This window comes from Heterodontus francisci, unplaced genomic scaffold, assembly GCF_036365525.1.
Source record: "Heterodontus francisci isolate sHetFra1 unplaced genomic scaffold, sHetFra1.hap1 HAP1_SCAFFOLD_53, whole genome shotgun sequence".
Lineage (NCBI taxonomy): Eukaryota > Metazoa > Chordata > Chondrichthyes > Heterodontiformes > Heterodontidae > Heterodontus > Heterodontus francisci.
Window position 1 is genome coordinate 7837356 of NW_027141851.1, and position 23192 is coordinate 7860547.

The window sequence follows — 23192 nt, forward strand, 5'->3', positions numbered from 1 at the left end:
CACCTGGCAGGTTCCTGATGCACAGTGGAACCCCATTCACATGTGGCATGATCCTGATGCAAAGTGAAACCCCATTCACATCTGGCAGGATCCTGATACACTGTGAAACCCCATACACACCTGGCAGGATCCTGATACACTGTGAAACCCCATGCACACCTGGGAGGATCCTGATCCACTGTGAAAACGCCATACACACCTGGTAGTACGCTGATAAACTGTGAAAACCCCATGCACAACTTGCAGGATCCTGATACACTGTGAAACCCCATACACACCTGGCAGGATCCTGATACACTGTGAAACCCCATGCACACCAGGCAGGATCCTGATCCACTGTGAAAACCCCATACACACCTGGCAGGATCCTGATCCACTGTGAAAACCCCATACACACCTGGCAGGATCCTGATCCACTGTGAAAACCCCATACACACTTGGCAGGATCCTGATACACAGTGAAAACCCCATCACACTTGGCAGGATCCTGATACACTGTGAAAACCCCATACACACCTGGCAGGTTCCTGATCCACTGTGAAAACCCCATACACACCTGGCAAGATGCTGATAAACTGTGAAGCCCCCATACACAGCTGGCAGGATCCTGAAAAACTCTGAAGACCCCATACACATCTGGCAGGATCCTGATATACTGTGAAAACCCATAAACACCTGGCAGGATCCTGATTCACTGTGAAACCCCCATACACACCCAGCAGGAGCCTGATACACTGTGAACACCCCGTACAAACCTGGCAGGTTCCTGATGCACAGTGGAACCCCACTCACATCTGGCAGGTTCCTGATGCACAGTGAAACCCGATTCACATCTGGCAGGATCCTGATACACTGTGAAACCCCATACACACCTGGCAGGATCCTGATACACTGTGAAACCCCATATACACCTGGCAGGATCCTGATACACTGAGAAAACCCCATACACACCTGGCAGGTCTCTGATACACCGTGAATCCCCGTATACACGTGGCTGGATCCTGATACACTGTGAAAACCCCATACACTCCTGGCAGGACCCTGATGCACTGTGAAACCCCATACACAGCTGACAGGATACTGAAACACTGTGAAAATCCCACACACACCTGGCAGGATCCTGATACACTGTGAAAACCCCATACACACCTGGCAGGATCCTGATACACTTTGAAACCCCATACACACCTGGCAGGATCCTGATACACTGTGAAAACCCCATACACACCTGGCAGGATCCTGATCAACTGTGAAAACTCCATACACACCTGGCAGGACGCTGATAAACTGTGAAAACCCCATACAAACCTGGCAGAACCCTGATACACTGTGAAAACCCCATACCCTCCTGGCAGGGACCTGATACACTGTGAAAACCCCATACACACCTGGCAGGATCCTGATCAACTGTGAAAACTCCATACACACCTGGCAGGACGCTGATAAACTGTGAAACCCCCATACAAACCTGGCAGCACCCTGATGCACTGTGAAAACCCCATACACTCCTGGCAGGATCCTGATCCAATGTGAAACCCCATACACACCTGGCAGTATCCTGATCCACTGTGAAACCCCATACACACCTGGCAGGATCCTGATACACTGTGAAAACCCCATACACAACTGGCAGGATCCTGATCCACTGTGAAACCCCCATACACATCTGGCAGGATCCTGATACACTGTGAAATCCCATACACATCAGGCAGGATCCTGATACACTGTGAAACCCCAGACACATTTGGCAAGATCCTGATGCACTGTGAAAACCCCATACACACCTGGCAGGACCCTGATACACTGTGAAAACCCCAAACACACCTGGCAGGATCCTGATACACTGAGAAAACCCCATACACACCTGGCAGGACCCTGATACACTGAGAAAACCCCATACACACCTGGCAGGACTCTGATACACCGTGAATCCCCGTATAAACCTGGCTGGATCCTGATACACTGTGAAAACCCCATACACACCTGGCAGGACCCTGATACACTGTGAAACCCCATACACACCTGACAGGATACTGATACACTGTGAAAACCCCAAACACACCTGGCAGGATCCTGATACACTGTGAAAACCCCATACACACCTGGCAGGATCCTGATAAACTGTGAAACCCCATACACACGTGGCAGCATCCTGATACACTGTGAAAACCCCATACACACCTGGCAGGATACTGATCCACTGTGAAAACCCCATACACACCTGGCAGGATCCTGATCCATTGTGAAAACCCCATACACACTTGGCAGGATCCTGATACACTGTGAAAACCCCATACACACCTGGCAGGATCCTGATCCACTGTGAAAACCCCATACACACCTGGCAAGATGCTGATAAACGGTGAAACTCCCATACACACCTGGCAGGAGCCTGAAATGCTCTGAAAAACCCATACACATCTGGCAGGATCCTGATATACTGTGAAAACCCATACACACCTGGCAGGAACCAGATACACTGTGAAACCCCGATATACACCAGGCAGGAGCCTGATACACTGTGAAAACCCCGGACACAACTGGGAGGATCCTGATGCACAGTGAAACCCCATTCACATATGGCAGGATATTGATACAATGTGAAAACCCCATACACACCAGGCAGGATCCTGATAAACTGTGAAACCCCATACACACGTGGCAGCATCCTGATACACTGTGAAAACCCCATACACACCTGGCAGGATCCTGATCCACTGTGAAAACCCCATACACACCTGGCAGGATCCTGATCCACTGTGAAACCCCATACACACTTGGCAGGATCCTGATACACTGTGAAAACCCCATGCACACTTGGCAGGATCCTGATACACTGTGAAAACCCCATACACACCTGGCAGGATCCTGATCCACTGCGAAAACCCCATACACACCTGGCAAGATGCTGATAAACTGTGAAACTCCCATACACAACTGGCAGGATCCTGAAATGCTCTGAAAAACCCATACACATCTGGCAGGATCCTGATATACTGTGAAAACCCATACACACCTGGCAGGAACCTGAAGCACTGTGAAACCCCGATATACACCCGGCAGGAGCCTGATACACTGTGAAAACCCCGTACACACCTGGCAGGTTCCTGATTCAGAGTGGAACCCCATTCACATCTGGCAGGATCCTGATGCACAGTGAAATCCCATTCACATCTGGCAGGATCCTGATACACTGTGAAACCCCATACACACCTGGCAGGATCCTGATACACTGTGAAACCCCATACACACCTGGCAGGATCCTGATACACTGTGAAACCCCATACACACCTGGCAGGATCCTGATACACTGTGAAACCCCATGCACACCTGGCAGGATCCTGATCCACTGTGAAAACGCCATACACACCTGGTATTACGCTGAAAAACTGTGAAAACCCCAGACACACCTGGCAGGATCCTGATACACTGTGAAAACCCCATACACACCAGGCAGGATCCTGATGAACTGTGAAACCCCATACACACGTGGCAGCACCTGATACACTGTGAAAACCGCATTCACACCTGGCAGGATCCTGATACACTGTGAAAACCCCATACACACCTGGCAGGAACCTGATGCACTGTGAAAACCCCATACACTCCTGGCAGGATCCTGATCCAATGTGAAACCCCATACACACCTGGCAGTATCCTGATCCACTGTGAAACCCCATGCACACCTGGCAGGATCCTGATCCACTGTGAAAACCCCATACACAACTGGCAGGATCCTGATCCACTGTGAAACCCCCATACACATCTGGCAGGATCCTGATACTCTGTGAAATCCCATACACATTAGGCAGGATCCTGATACACTGTGAAACCCCAGACACATTTGGCAGGATCCTGATGCACTGGGAAAACCCCATACACACCTGGCAGGACCCTGATACACTGTGAAAACCCCATACACACCTGGCAGGACTCTGATACACCGTGAATCCCCGTATACACCTGGCTGGATCCTGATACACTGTGAAAACCGCATACACACCTGGCAGGACCCTGATACACTGTGAAACCCCATACACATCTGACAGGATACTGATACACTGTGAAAACCCCAAACACACCTGGCAGGATCCTGATACACTGTGAAAACCCCATACACACCAGGCAGGATCCTGATAAACTGTGAAACCCCATACACACGTGGCAGCATCCTGATAAACTGTGAAAACCCCATACACACCTGGCAGGATACTGATCCACTGTGAAAACCCCATACACACCTGGCAGGATCCTGATCCACTGTGAAAACCCCATACACACTTGGCAGGATCCTGATACACTGTGAAACCCCCATGCACACTTGGCAGGATGCCGATACACTGTGAAAAACCCATACACACCTGGCAGGATCCTGATCTACTGTGAAAACCCCATACACACCTGGCAAGATGCTGATAAACTGTGAAACCCCCATACACACCTGGCAGGATCCTGAAAAGCTCTGAAAAACCCATACACATCTGGCAGGATCCTGATATACTGTGAAAACCCATACACACCTGGCAGGAACCTGATACACTGTGAAACCCCGATATACACCCGGCAGGAGCCTGATACACTGTGAAAACCCCGGACACAACTGGCAGGATCCTGATGCACAGTGAAACCCCATTCACATCTGGCAGGATATTGATACAATGTGAAAACCCCATACACACCAGGCAGGATCCTGATAAACTGTGAAACCCCATACACACGTGGCAGCATCCTGATACACTGTGAAAACACCATACACACCTGGCAGGATCCAGATCCACTGTGAAAACCCCACACACACCTGGCAGGATCCTGATCCACTGTGAAACCCCATACACACTTGGCAGGATCCTGATACACTGTGAAAACCCCATGCACACTTGGCAGGATCCTGATACACTGTGAAAACCCCATACACACCTGGCAGGATCCTGATCCACTGTGAAAACCCCATACACACCTGGCAAGATGCTGATAAACTGTGAAACTCCCATACACACCTGGCAGGATCCTGAAAAGCTCTGAAAAACCCATACACATCTGGCAGGATCCTGATATACTGTGAAAACCCATACACACCTGGCAGGAACCTGATACACTGTGAAACCCCGATATACACCCGGAAGGAGCCTGATACACTGTGAAAACCCCGTACACACCTGGCAGGTTCCTGATTCAGAGTGGAACCCCATTCACATCTGGCAGGATCCTGATGCACAGTGAAACCCCATTCACATCTGGCAGGATCCTGATACACTGTGAAACCCCATACACACCTGGCAGGATCCTGATACACTGTGAAACCCCATACACACCTGGCAGGATCCTGATACACTGCGAAACCCCATACACACCTGGCAGGATCCTGATACACTGTGAAACCCCATGCACACCTGGCAGGATCCTGATCCACTGTGAAAACGCCATACACACCTGGTATTACGCTGAAAAACTGTGAAAACCCCAGACACACCTGGCAGGATACTGATACACTGTGAAAACCCCATACACACCAGGCAGGATCCTGATGAACTGTGAAACACCATACACACGTGGCAGCACCTGATACACTGTGAAAACCGCATTCACACCTGGCAGGATCCTGATACACTGTGAAAACCCCATACACACCTGGCAGGAACCTGATGCACTGTGAAATCCCCATACACTCCTGGCAGGATCCTGATCCAATGTGAAACCCCATACACACCTGGCAGTATCCTGATCCACTGTGAAACCCCATGCACACCTGGCAGGATCCTGATCCACTGTGAAAACCCCATACACAACTGGCAGGATCCTGATCCACTGTGAAACCCCCATACACATCTGGCAGGATCCTGATACACTGTGAAATCCCATACACATTTGGCAGGATCCTGATGCACTGGGAAAACCCCATACACACCTGGCAGGACCCTGATACACTGTGAAAACCCCATACACACCTGGCAGGACTCTGATACACCGTGAATCCCCGTATACACCTGGCTGGATCCTGATACACTGTGAAAACCCCATACACACCTGGCAGGACACTGATACACTGTGAAACCCCATACACATCTGACAGGATACTGATACACTGTGAAAACCCCAAACACACCTGGCAGGATCCTGATACACTGTGAAAACCCCATACACACCAGGCAGGATCCTGATAAACTGTGAAACCCCATACACACGTGGCAGCATCCTGATAAACTGTGAAAACCCCATACACACCTGGCAGGATACTGATCCACTGTGAAAACCCCATACACACCTGGCAGGATCCTGATCCACTGTGAAAACCCCATACACACTTGGCAGGATGCCGATACACTGTGAAAAACCCATACACACCTGGCAGGATCCTGATCCACTGTGAAAACCCCATACACACCTGGCAAGATGCTGATAAACTGTGAAACCCCCATACACACCTGGCAGGATCCTGAAAAGCTCTGAAAAACCCATACACATCTGGCAGGATCCTGATATACTGTGAAAACCCATACACACCTGGCAGGAACCTGATACACTGTGAAACCCCGATATACACCCGGCAGGAGCCCGCTACACTGTGAAAACCCCGTACACAACTGGCAGGATCCTGATGCACAGTGAAACCCCATTCACATCTGGCAGGATATTGATACACAGTGAAAACCCCATACACACCAGGCAGGATCCTGATAAACTGTGAAACCCCATACACACGTGGCAGCATCCTGATACACAGTGAAAACCCCATACACACCTGGCAGGATCCTGATCCACTGTGAAAACCCCATACACACCTGGCAGGATCCTGATCCACTGTGAAAACCCCATACACACTTGGCAGGATCCTGACACACTGTGAAAACCCCATGCACACTTGGCAGGATCCTGATACACTGTGAAAACCCCATACACACCTGGCAGGATCCTGATCCACTGTGTAAACCCCATACACACCTGGCAAGATGCTGATAAACTGTGAAACCCCCATACACACCTGGCAGGATCCTGAAAAGCTCTGAAAAACCCATACACATCTGGCAGGATCCTGATATACTGTGAAAACCCATACGCACCTGGCAGGAACCTGATACACTGTGAAACCCCGATATACACCCGGCAGGAGCCTGATACACTGTGAAAACCCCGTACACACCTGGCAGGTTCCTGATTCAGAGTGGAACCCCATTCACATCTGGCAGGAACCTGATGCACAGTGAAACCCCATTCACATCTGGCAGGATCCTGATACACTGTGAAACCCCATACACACCTGGCAGGATCCTGATACACTGTGAAACCCCATACACACCTGGCAGGATCCCGATACACTGTGAAACCCCATACACACCTGGCAGGATCCTGATCCACTGTGAAAACGCCATACACACCTGGCAGTACGCTGAAAAACTGTGAAAACCCCAGACACACCTGGCAGGATCCTGATACACTGTGAAAACCCCATACACACCAGGCAGGATCCTGATGAACTGTGAAACCCCATACACACGTGGCAGCACCTGATACACTGTGAAAACCCCATACACACCTGGCAGGATCCTGATCCACTGTGAAAACCCCATACACACCTGGCAGGATCCTGATCCACTGTGAAAACCCCATACACAATTGGCAGGATCCTGATACACTGTGAAAACCCCATGCACACTTGGCTTGATCCTGATACACTGTGAAAACCCCATACACACCTGGCAGAATCCTGATCCACTGTGAAAACCCCATACACACCTGGCAAGATGCTGATAAACTGTGAAACCCCCATACACACCTGGCAGGATCCTGAAAAACTCTGAAAACTCATACACACCTGGCAGGATCCTGATACACTGTGAAACCCCCATACATACCCGGCAGGAACATGATACACTGTGAAAACCTCGTACACACCTGGCTGGTTCCTGATGCACAGTGGAACCCCATTCACATCTGGCAGGATCCTGATACACTGTGAAACCCCATACACACCTGGCAGGATCCTGATACACTGTGAAACCCCCATGCACACCTGGCAGGATCCTGATCCACTGTGAAATCGCCATACACACCTGGCAGGACCCTGATAAACTGTGAAAACCACATACCCTCCTGGCAGGAACATGATACACTGTGAAAACCCCATACACACCTGGCATGATCCTGATATACTGTGAAAGCCCATACACACCTGGCAGGATCCTGATACAATGTGAAACCCCCATACACACCTGGCAGGAGCCTGATACTCTGTGAAAACCCCGTACACACCTGGCAGGTTCCTGATGCACAGTGGAACCCCATTCACATGTGGCATGATCCTGATGCAAAGTGAAACCCCATTCACATCTGGCAGGATCCTGATACACTGTGAAACCACCTACACACCTGGCAGGATCCTGATACACTGTGAAACCCCATACACACCTGGCTGGATCCTGATACACTGTGAAACCCCACACACACCTGGCAGGATCCTGATACACTGTGAAACCCACAGGCACACCTGGCAGGATCCTGACCCACTGTGAAAACGCCATACACACCTGGTAGTACGCTGATAAACTGTGAAAACCCCATGCACAACTTGCAGGATCCTGATACACTGTGAAACCCCATACACACCTGGCAGGATCCTGATACACTGTGAAACCCCATGCACACCAGGCAGGATCCTGATCCACTGTGAAAACCCCATACACACCTGGCAGGATCCTGATCCACTGTGAAAACCCCATACACACCTGGCAGGATCCTGATCCACTGTGAAAACCCCATACACACTTGGCAGGATCCTGATACACAGTGAAAACCCCATCACACTTGGCAGGATCCTGATACACTGTGAAAACCCCATACACACCTGGCAGGTTCCTGATCCACTGTGAAAACCCCATACACACCTGGCAAGATGCTGATAAACTGTGAAGCCCCCATACACAGCTGGCAGGATCCTGAAAAACTCTGAAAACCCCATACACATCTGGCAGGATCCTGATATACTGTGAAAACCCATAAACACCTGGCAGGATCCTGATTCACTGTGAAACCCCCATACACACCCAGCAGGAGCCTGATACACTGTGAACACCCCGTACAAACCTGGCAGGTTCCTGATGCACAGTGGAACCCCACTCACATCTGGCAGGTTCCTGATGCACAGTGAAACCCGATTCACATCTGGCAGGATCCTGATACACTGTGAAACCCCATACACACCTGGCAGGATCCTGATACACTGTGAAACCCCATATACACCTGGCAGGATCCTGATACACTGTGAAACCCCATACACACCTGGCAGGATCCTGATACACTGTGAAACCCCCATGCACACCTGGCAGGATCCTGATCCACTGTGAAAACGCCATACACACCTGGCAGTACGCTGATAAACTGTGAAAACCCCATACACACCTGGCAGTACCCTGATAAACTGTGAAATCCCCATACCCTCCTGGCAGGATCCTGATACACTGTGATACCCCATACACACCTGTCAGGATCCTGATACACTGTGAAACCCCAGACACATCAGGCAGGATCCTGATGCACTGTGAAAACCCCATACACACCTGGCAGGACCATGATACACTGTGAAAACCCCATATGCACCTGGCAGGATCCTGATCCACTGTCAAACCCCCATACACACCTGGCAGGATCTTGATACACTGTGAAACCCCATACACACCTGGCAGGATCCTGATACACTGTGAAAACACCATACACACCTGGCAGGACACTGATACACTGTGAATCCCCGGACACACCTGGCAGGTTCCTGATACACTGTGAAAACCCCATACACAACTATCAGGTCCCTGATACACTGTGAAACCCCATACTCACCTGGCAGGATCCTGATACACTGTGAATCCCCGTACACACCTGGCATGATCCTGATCCACTGTGAAAACCCCATTCAAACCTGTTAGGTCCCTGATACACTGTGAAACCGCATACACACCAGGCAGGATCCCGAGACACTGTGAAAACACCATGCACACCTGGCAGGACCCTGATACACTTTGAAAACCCCATACACAACTGGCAGGATCCTGATACACTGGGAAAACCCCATGCACACCTGGCAGGACCCTGATACACTGTGAAAACCCCATTCACACCTGGCAGGATCCTGTTACAGTGTTAAAAACCCATACACACCTGGCAGGACCCTGATACACAGTGAAATCCCCGTACACACCTGGCAGGTTCCTGATGCACTGTGAAACCCTCATACACACCTGGCAGTATCCTGATCCACTGTGAATCCCCATACACACCTGGCAGGATCCTGATACACTGTGAAAACCCCATACACAACTGGCAGGATCCTGATCCACTGTGAAACCCACACAACACATCTGGCAGGAACCTGATGCACTGTGAAAACCCCATACACTCCTGGCAGGATCCTGATCCAATGTGAAACCCCATACACACCTGGCAGTATCCTGATCCACTGTGAAACCCCATACACACCTGGCAGGATCCTGATACACTGTGAAAACCCCATAGACAACTGGCAGGATCCTGAGCCACTGTGAAACCCCCATACACATCTGGCAGGATCCTGATACACTGTGAAATCCCATACACATCAGGCAGGATCCTGATACACTGTGAAACCCCAGACACATTTGGCAGGATCCTGATGCACTGTGAAAACCCCACACACACCTGGCAGGACCCTGATACACTGTGAAAACCCCATATGCACCTGGCAGGATCCTGATCCACTGTGAAACCCCCATACACACCTGGCAGGATCCTGATATACTGTGAAACCCCATACACACCTGGCAGGATCCTGATACACTGAGATAACCCCATACACACCTGGCAGGACTCTGATACACCGTGAATCCCCGTATGCACCTGGCTGGTTCCTGATGCACTGTGAAAACCCCATACACACCTGGCAGGATACTGATACACTGTGAAAACCCCACACACACCTGGCAGGATCCTGATACACTGTGAAAACCCATACACACCTGGCAGGATCCTGATACACTTTGAAACCCCATACACACCTGGCAGGATCCTGATACACTGTGAAAACCCCATACACACCTGGCAGGATCTTGATCAACTGTGAAAACTCCATACACACCTGGCAGGACGCTGATAAACTGTAAAAACCCCATACACACCTGGCAGTACCCTGATACACTGTGAAAACCCCATACCCTCCTGGCAGGAACGTGATAGACTGTGAAAACCCCATACACACCTGGCAGGAACCTGATGCACTGTGAAAACCCCATACACTCCTGGCAGGATCCTGATCCACTGTGAAACCCCATACACACCTGGCAGTATCCTGATCCACTGTGAAACCCCATACACACCTGGCAGGATCCTGATACACTGTGAAAACCCCATACACAACTGGCAGGATCCTGATCCACTGTGAAACCCCCATACACATCTGGCAGGATCCTGATACACTGTGAAATCCCATACACATCAGGCAGGATCCTGATACACTGTGAAACCCCAGACACATTTGGCAGGATCTTGATGCACTGTGAAAACCCCATACACACCTGGCGGGACCCTGATACACTGTGAAAACCCCATATGCACCTGGCAGGATCCTGATACACTGTGAAACCCCATACACACCTGGCAGGATCCTGATACACTGTGAAAACCCCATACACACCTGGCAGGACCCTGATACACTGTGAAACCCCATATACACCTGACAGGATACTGATACACTGTGAAAACCCCACACACACCTGGCAGGATCCTGATACACTGTGAAAACCCCATACACACCTGGCAGGATCCTGATACACTTTGAAACCCCATACACACCTGGCAGGATCCTGATAAACTGTGAAAACCCCATACACACCTGGCAGGATCCTGATCAACTGTGAAAACTCCATACACACCTGGCAGGACGCTGATAAACTGTGAAAACCCCATACACACCTGGCAGCACCCTGATACACTGTGAAAACCCTATACCCTCCTGGCAGGAACCTGATACACTGTGAAAACCCCATACACACCTGGCAGGAACCTGATTCACTGTGAAAACCCCATACACTCCTGGCAGGATCCTGATCCAATGTGAAACCCCATACACACCTGGCAGTATCCTGATCCACTGTGAAACCCCATACACACCTGGCAGGATCCAGATACACTGTGAAAACCCCATACACAACTGGCAGGATCCTGATCCACTGTGAAACCCCAGACACATTTGGCAGGATCCTGATGCACTGTGAAATCCCCATACACACCTGGCAGGACCCTGATACACTGTGAAAACCCCATATGCACCTGGCAGGATCCTGATACACTGTGAAACCCCATACACACCTGGCAGGATCCTGATACACTGAGAAAACCCCATACACACCTGGCTGGACTCTGATACACCGTGAATCCCCGTCTACACCTGGCTGGATCCTGATACACTGTGAAAACCCCATACACACCTGGCAGGACCCTGATACACTGTGAAACCCCATACACACCTGACAGGATACTGATACACTGTGAAAACCCCAAACACACCGGGCAGGATCCTGATACACTGTGAAAACCCCAGACACACCTGGCAGGATCCTGATACACTGTGAAACCCCATACACACCAGGCAGGATCCTGATGAACTGTGAAACCCCATACACACGTGGCAGCACCTGATACACTGTGAAAACCCCATACACACCTGGCAGGATCCTGATCCACTGTGAAAACCCCATACACACCTGGCACGATCCTGATCCACTGTGAAAACCCCATACACACTTGGCAGGATCCTGATACACTGTGAAAACCCCATGCACACTTGGCTTGATCCTGATACACTGTGAAAACCCCATACACACCTGGCAGAATCCTGATCCACTGTGAAAACCCCATACACACCTGGCAAGATGCTGATAAACTGTGAAACCCCCATACACACCTGGCAGGATCCTGAAAAACTCTGAAAACCCATACACACCTGGCAGGATCCTGATACACTGTGAAACCCCCATACATACCCTTCAGGAACATGATACACTGTGAAAACCCCGTACACACCTGGCTGGTTCCTGATGCACAGTGGAACACCATTCACACCTGGCAGGATCCTGATGCACAGTGAAACCCCATTCACATCTGGCAGGATCCTGATACACTGTGAAACCCCATACGCACCTGGGAGGATCCTGATACACTGTGAAACCCCATACACACCTGGCAGGATCCTGATACACTGTGAAACCCCCATGCACACCTGGCAGGTTCCTGATCCACTGTGAAATCGCCATACACACCTGGCAGTCCGCTGATAAACTGTGAAAACCACATACCCTCCTGGCAGGAACATGATACACTGTGAAAACCCCATACACACCTGGCAGGATCCTGATATACTGTGAAAACCCATACACACCTGGCGGGATCCTGATACAATGTGAAACCCCCATACACACCTGGCAGAAGCCTGATACTCTGTGAAAACCCCGTACACACCTGGCAGGTTCCTGATGCACAGTGGAACCCCATTCACATGTGGCATGATCCTGATGCAAAGTGAAACCCCATTCACATCTGGCAGGATCCTGATACACTGTGAAACCCCATACACACCTGGCAGGATCCTGATACACTGTGAAACCACCAGGCACACCTGGCAGGATCCTGATCCACTGTGAAAACGCCATACACACCTGGCAGTACGCTGATAAACTGTGAAAACCCCATGCACAACTTGCAGGATCCTGATACACTGTGAAACCCCATACACACCTGGCAGGATCCTGATACACTGTGAAACCCCTTGCACACCAGGCAGGATCCTGATCCACTGTGAAAACCCCATACACACCTGGCAGGATTCTGATCCACTGTGAAAACCCCATACACACCTGGCAGGATCCTGATCCACTGTGAAAACCCCATATACACTTGGCAGGATCCTGATACACAGTGAAAACCCCATCACACTTGGCAGGATCCTGATACACTGTGAAAACCCCATACACACCTGGCAGGATCCTGATCCACTGTGAAAACCCCATACACACCTGGCAAGATGCTGATAAACTGTGAAGCCCCCATACACACCTGGCAGGATCCTGAAAAACTCTGAAAACCCCATACACATCTGGCAGGATCCTGATATACTGTGAAAACCCATAAACATCTGGCAGGATCCTGATTCACTGAGAAACCCCCATACACACCCGGCAGGAGCCTGATACACTGTGAACACCCCGTACACACCTGGCAGGTTCCTGATGCACAGTGGATCCCACTCACATCTGGCAGGTTCCTGATGCACAGTGAAACCCCATTCACATCTGGCAGGATCCTGATACACTGTGAAACCCCATACACACCTGGCAGGATCCTGATACACTGTGAAACCCCATATACACCTGGCAGGATCCTGATACACTGTGAAACCCCATACACACCTGGCAGGATCCTGATACACTGTGAAACCCCCATGCACACCTGGCTGAATCCTGATCTACTGTGAAAACGCCATACACACCTCGCAGTGCGCTGATAAACTGTGAAAACCCCATACACACCTGGCAGTACCCTGATACACTGTGAAAACCACATACACACCTGGCAGGATCCTGATACACTGTGAAAACCCCATAAACACCAGGCAGGATCCTGATAAACTGTGAAACCCCATACACACGTGGCAGCATCCTGATACACTGTGAAAACCCCATACACACCTGGCAGGTCCCTGATACACTGTGAAACCCCATACACACCTGGCAGGATCCTGATACACTGTGAAAACCCCATGCACACCTGGCAGGATCCTGATACACTGTGAAAACCCCATAAACACCAGGCAGGATCCTGATAAACTGTGAAACCCCATACACACGTGGCAGCATCCTGATACACTGTGAAAACCCCATACACACCTGGCAGGTCCCTGATACACTGTGAAACCCCATACACACCTGGCAGGATCCTGATACACTGTGAAAACCCCATGCACACCTGGCAGGACCCTGATACACTGTGAATCCCCGTACACACCTTGCATGATCCTGATACACTGTGAAAACCCCACACACACCTGGCAGGATCTTGATACACTGTGAAAACCCCATACAAACCTGGCAGGATCCTGATACACTTTGAAACCCCATACACACCTGGCAGGATCCTGATAAACTGTGAAAACCCCATACACACCTGGCAGGATCCTGATCAACTGTGAACACTCCATACACACCTGGCAGGACGCTGATGCACTGTGAAAACCCTATACCCTCCTGGCAGGAACCTGATACACTGTGAAAACCCCATACAGACCTGGCAGGAACCTGATGCACTGTGAAAACCCCATACACTCCTGGCAGGATCCTGATCCAATGTGAAACCCCATACACACCTGGCAGAATCCTGATACACTGTGAAAACCCCATACACAACTGGCAGGATCCTGATCCACTGTGAAACCCCCATACACATCTGGCAGGATCCTGATACTCTGTGAAATCCCATACACATCAGGCAGGACCCTGATATACTGTGAAAACCCCAAATGCACCTGGCAGGATCCTGATACACTGTGAAACCCCATACACACCTGGCAGGATCCTGATACACTGAGAAAACCCCATACACACCTGGCAGGACTCTGATACACCGTGAATCCCCGTATACACCTGGCTGGATCCTGATACACTGTGAAAACCCCATACACACCTGGCAGGACCCTGATACACTGTGAAACCCCATACACACCTGACAGGATACTGATACACTGTGAAAACCCCAAACACACCGGGCAGGATCCTGATACACTGTGAAAACCCCAGACACACCTGGCAGGATCCTGATACACTGTGAAAACCCCATACACACCAGGCAGGATCCTGATGAACTGTGAAAACCCATACACACGTGGCAGCACCTGATACACTGTGAAAACCCCATACACACCTGGCAGGATCCTGATCCACTGTGAAAACCCCATGCACAACTGGCACGATCCTGATCCACTGTGAAAACCCCATACACACTTGGCAGGATCCTGATACACTGTGAAAACCCCATGCACACTTGGCAAGATGCTGATAAACTGTGAAACCCCCATACACACCTGGCAGGATCCTGAAAAACTCTGAAAACCCATACACACCTGGCAGGATCCTGATACACTGTGAAACCCCCATACATACCCTTCAGGAACATGATACACTGTGAAAACCCCGTACACACCTGGCTGGTTCCCGATGCACAGTGGAACACCATTCACATCTGGCAGGATCCTGATGCACAGTGAAACCCCATTCACATCTGGCAGGATCCTGATACACTGTGAAACCCCATACACACCTGGGAGGATCCTGATACACTGTGAAACCCAATACACACCTGGCAGGATCCTGATACACTGTGAAACCCCATACACACCTGGCAGGATCCTGATACACTGTGAAACCCCAATGCACACCTGGCAGGTTCCTGATCCACTGTGAAATCGCTATACACACCTGGCAGTACGCTGATAAACTGTGAAAACCACATACCCTCCTGGCAGGAACATGATACACTGTGAAAACCCCATACACACCTGGCAGTATCCTGATATACTGTGAAAACCCATACACACCTGGCAGGATCCTGATACAAAGTGAAACCCCCATACACACCTGGCAGGAGCCTGATACTCTGTGAAAACCCCGTACACACCTGGCAGGTTCCTGATGCACAGTGGAACCCCATTCACATGTGGCATGATCCTGATGCAAAGTGAAACCCCATTCACATCTGGCAGGATCCTGATACACTGTGAAACCCCATACACACCTGGCAGGATCCTGATACACTGTGAAACCCCCATGCACACCTGGCAGGATCCTGATCCACTGTGATATCGCCATACACACCTGGCAGTACGCTGATAAACTGTGAAAACCACATACCCTCCTGGCAGGAACATGATACACTGTGAAAACCCCATACACACCTGGCAGGATCCTGAGATACTGTGAAAACCCATACACACCTGGCAGGATCCTGATACAATGTGAAACCCCCATACACACCTGGCAGGAGCCTGATACTCTGTGAAAACCCCGTACACACCTGGCAGGTTCCTGATGCACAGTGGAACCCCATTCACATGTGGCATGATCCTGATGCAAAGTGAAACCCCATTCACATCTGGCAGGATCCTGATACACTGTGAAACCCCATACACACCTGGCAGGATCCTGATACACTGTGAAACCCCCAGGCACACCTGGCAGGATCCTGATCCACTGTGAAAACGCCATACACACCTGGCAGTACGCTGATAAACTGTGAAAACCCCATGCACAACTTGCAGGATCCTGATACACTGTGAAACCCCATACACACCTGGTAGGATCCTGATACACTGTGAAACCCCATGCACACCAGGCAGGATCCTGATCCACTGTGAAAACCCCATACACACCTGGCAGGATCCTGATCCACTGTGAAAACCCCATACACACCTGGCAGGATCCTGATCCACTGTGAAAACCCCATACACACTTGGCAGGATCCTGATACACAGTGAAAACCCCATCACACTTGGCAGGATCCTGATACACTGTGAAAACCCCATACACACCTGGCAGGATCCTGATCCACTGTGAAAACCCCATACACACCTGGCAAGATGCTGATAAACTGTGAAGCCCCCATACACACCTGGCAGGATCCTGAAAAACTCTGAAAACCCCATACACATCTGGCAGGATCCTGATATACTGTGAAAACCCATAAACATCTGGCAGGATCCTGATTCACTGTGAAACCCCCATACACACCCGGCAGGAGCCTGATACACTGTGAACACCCCGTACACACCTGGCAGGTTCCTGATGCACAGTGGAACCCCACTCACATCTGGCAGGTTCCTGATGCACAGTGAAACCCCATTCACATCTGGCAGGATCCTGATACACTGTGAAACCCCATACACACCTGGCAGGATCCTGATACACTGTGAAACCCCATATACACCTGGCAGGATCCTGATACACTGTGAAACCCCCATACACACCTGGCAGGAGCCTGATACTCTGTGAAAACCCCGTACACACCTGGCAGGTTCCTGATGCACAGTGGAACCCCATTCACATGTGGCATGATCCTGATGCAAAGTGAAACCCCATTCACATCTGGCAGGATCCTGACACACTGTGAAACCCCATACACACCTGGCAGGATCCTGATACACTGTGAAACCCCCAGGCACACCTGGCAGGATCCTGATCCACTGTGAAAACGCCATACACACCTGGCAGTACGCTGATAAACTGTGAAAACCCCATGCACAACTTGCAGGATCCTGATACACTGTGAAACCCCATACACACCTGGTAGGATCCTGATACACTGTGAAACCCCATGCACACCAGGCAGGATCCTGATCCACTGTGAAAACCCCATACACACCTGGCAGGATCCTGATCCACTGTGAAAACCCCATACACACCTGGCAGGATCCTGATCCACTGTGAAAACCCCATACACACTTGGCAGGATCCTGATACACTGTGAAACCCCATACACACCTGGCAGGATCCTGATACACTGTGAAACCCCCATGCACACCTGGCAGGATCCTGATCTACTGTGAAAACGCCATACACACCTCGCAGTACGCTGATAAACTGTGAAAACCCCATACACACCTGGCAGTACCCTGATACACTGTGAAAACCCCATACCCTCCTGGCAGGATCCTGATACACTGTGATACCCCATACAAACCTGGCAGGATCCTGATACACTGTGAAACCCCAGACACATCAGGCAGGATCCTGATGCACTGTGAAAACCCCATACACACCTGGCAGGACCCTGATACACTGTGAATACCCCATATGCACCTGGCAGGATCCTGATCCACTGTCAAACCCCCATACACACCTGGCAGGATCTTGATACACTGTGAAACCCCATACACACCTGGCAGGATCCTGATACACTGTGAAAACACCATGCACACCTGGCAGGACACTGATACACTGTGAATCCCCGTACACACCTGGCAGGTTCTTGATACACTGTGAAAACCCCATCCACACCTGTCAGGTCCCTGATACACTGTGAAACCCCATACTCACCTGGCAGGATCCTGATACACTGTGAAAACCCCATGCACACCTGGCAGGACCCTGATACACTGTGAAATCCCCATTCACACCTGGCAGGATCCTGTTACAGTGTTAAAAACCCTCACACACCTGGCAGGACCCTGATACACAGTGAAATCCCCGTACACACCTGGCAAGTTCCTGATGCACTGTGAAACCCTCATACACACCTGGCATTATCCTGATCCACTGTGAATCCCCATACACACCTGGCAGGATCCTGATACACTGTGAAAACCCCATACACAACTGGCAGGATCCTGATCCACTGTGAAACCCACACAACACACCTGGCAGGATGCTGATACACTGTGAAACCCCAAACACACCTGGCAGTATCCTGATACACTGTGAAACCCCAGACACACCAGGCAGGATCCCGATACACTGTGAAAACACCATCCACACCTGGCAGGACCCTGACACACTGTGAAAACCACATATGCACCTGGCAGGATCCTGATCCACTGTGAAACCCCCATACACACCTGGCAGGATCCTGATACACTGTGAAACCCCATACACACCTGGCAGGATCCTGATACACTGAGAAAACCCCATACACACCTGGCAGGTCCCTGATGCACTGTGAAACCCCATACACACCTGGCAGGATCCTGATACACTGTGAAAACCCCATGCAAACCTGGCAGGACCTTGATACACTGTGAATCCCCGTACACACCTGGCATGATCCTGATACACTGTGAAAACCCCATATACACCTGTAAGGACCCTGATACACTGTGAAACGGAATACACACCAGGCAGGATCTCGAAACACTGTGAAAACACCATACACACCTGGCAGGAACCTGATACACTGTGAAAACTCCATATGCACCTGGGAGGATCCTGATCCACTGTGAAACCCCCATACACACCTGGCACGATCCTGATACACTGAGAAAACCCCAGACACACCTGGCAGGACTCTGATACACCGTCAATCCCCGTACACACCTGGCAGGATCCTGATAAACTGTGAAACCCCATACACACGTGGCAGCATCCTGATACACTGTGAAAACCCCATACACACCTGGCAGGTCCCTGATACACTGTGAAACCCCATACACACCTGGCAGGATCCTGATACACTGTGAAAACCCCATGCACACCTGGCAGGACCCTGATACACTGTGAATCCCCGTACACACCTTGCATGATCCTGATACACTGTGAAAACCCCAAACACACCTGTAAGGACCCTGATACACTGTGAAACCGAATACACACCAGGCAGGATCCCGATACACTGTGAAAACACCATCCACTCCTGGCAGGACCCTGACACACTGTGAAAACCACATATGCACCTGGCAGGATCATGATCCACTGTGAAACCCCCATACACACCTGGCAGGATCCTGATACACTGTGAAACCCCATACACACCTGGCAGGATACTGATACACTGAGAAAACCCCATACACACCTGGCAGGTCCCTGATGCACTGAGAAACCCCATACACACCTGGCAGGATCCTGATACACTGTGAAAACCCCATGCAGACCTGGCAGGACCCTGATCCACTGTGAAACCCCCATACACACCTGGCAGGATCCTGATACACTGTGAAACCCCATACACACCTGGCAGGATACTGATACACTGATAAAACCCCATACAAACCTGGCAGGTCCCTGATGCACTGTGAAACCCCATACACACCTGAGGATCCTGATACACTGTGAAAACCCCATGCAAACCTGGCAGGACCTTGATACACTGTGAATCCCCGTACACACCTGGCATGATCCTAATACACTGTGAAAACCCCATATACACCTGTAAGGACCCTGATGCACTGTGAAACGGAATACACACCAGGCAGGATGTCGAAACACTGTGAACACACCATACACACCTGGCAGGACCCTGATACACTGTGAAAACTCCATATGCACCTGGCAGGATCCTGATGCACTGTGAAACCCCCATACACACCTGGCAGGATCCTGATACACTGTGAATCCCCATACAAACCTGGCAGGATCCTGATACACTGAGAAAGCCCCAGACACACCTGGCAGAACTCTGATACACCGTCAATCCCCGTACACACCTGGCAGGATCCTGATACACTGTGAAAACCCCATACACGCCTGGCAGGAACCTGATACACTGTGAAACACCATACACACCTGGCAGGATCCTGATACACTGTGAAAACCCCATACACACCTGGCAGGATCCTGATACACTGTGAAAACCCCATAAACACCAGGCAGGATCCTGATAAACTGTGAAACCCCATACACACGTGGCAGCATCCTGATACACTGTGAAAACCCCATACACACCTGGCAGGATCCTGATACACTGTGAAACCCCATGCACACCAGTCAGGATCCTGATCCACTGTGAAAACCCCATACACACCTGGCAGGATCCTGATCCACTGTGAAAACCCCATACACACCTGGCAGGATCCTGATCCACTGTGAAAACCCCATACACACTTGGCAGGATCCTGATACACAGTGAAAACCCCATCACACTTGGCAGGATCCTGATACACTGTGAAAACCCCATACACACCTGGCAGGATCCTGATCCACTGTGAAAACCCCATACACACCTGGCAAGTTGCTGATAAACTGTGAAGCCCCCACACACACCTGGCAGGATCCTGAAAAACTCTGAAAACCCCATACACATCTGGCAGGATCCTGATATACTGTGAAAACCCATAAACATCTGGCAGGATCCTGATTCACTGTGAAACCCCCATACACACCCGGCAGGAGCCTGATACACTGTGAACACCCCGTACACACCTGGCAGGTTCCTGATGCACAGTGGAACCCCACTCACATCTGGCAGGTTCCTGATGCACAGTGAAACCCCATTCACATCTGGCAGGATCCTGATACACTGTGAAACCCCATACACACCTGGCAGGATCCTGATACACTGTGAAACCACATATACACCTGGCAGGATCCTGATACACTGTGAAACCCCATACACACCTGGCAGGATCCTGATACACTGTGAAACCCACACAACACATCTGGCAGGATGCTGATACACTGTGAAACCCCAAACACACCTGGCAGTATCCTGATACACTGTGAAACCCCAGACACACCAGGCAGGATCCCGATACACTGTGAAAACACCATCCGCACCTGGCAGGACCCTGACACACTGTGAAAACCACATATGCACCTGGCAGGATCCTGATCCACTGTGAAACCCCCATACACACCTGGCAGGATCCTGATACACTGTGAAACCCCATACACACCTGGCAGGATCCTGATACACTGAGAAAACCCCATACACACCTGGCAGGTCCCTGATGCACTGTGAAACCCCATACACACCTGGCAGGATCCTGATACACTGTGAAAACCCCATGCAAACCTGGCAGGAGCTTGATACACTGTGAATCCCCGTACACACCTGGCATGATCCTGATACACTGTGAAAACCCCATATACACCTGTAAGGACCCTGATACACTGTGAAACGGAATACACACCAGGCAGGATCTCGAAACACTGTGAAAACACCATACACACCTGGCAGGATCCTGATACACTGTGAAAACTCCATATGCACCTGGCAGGATCCTGATCCACTGTGAAACCCCCATACACACCTGGCACGATCCTGATACACTGAGAACACCCCAGACACACCTGGCAGGACTCTGATACACCGTCAATCCCCGTACACACCTGGCAGGATCCTGATACACTGTGAAAACCCCATACACACCTGGCAGGATCCTGATACACTGTGAAAACCCCATAAACACCAGGCAGGATCCTGATAAACTGTGAAACCCCATACACACGTGGCAGCATCCTGATACACTGTGAAAACCCCATACACACCTGGCAGGTCCCTGATACACTGTGAAACCCCATACACACCTGGCAGGATCCTGATACACTGTGAAAACCCCAAACACACCTGGCAGGACCCTGATACACTGTGAATCCCCGGACACACCTTGCATGATCCTGATACACTGTGAAAACCCCATACACACCTGTAAGGACCCTGATACACTGTGAAACCGAATACACACCAGGCAGGATCCCGAT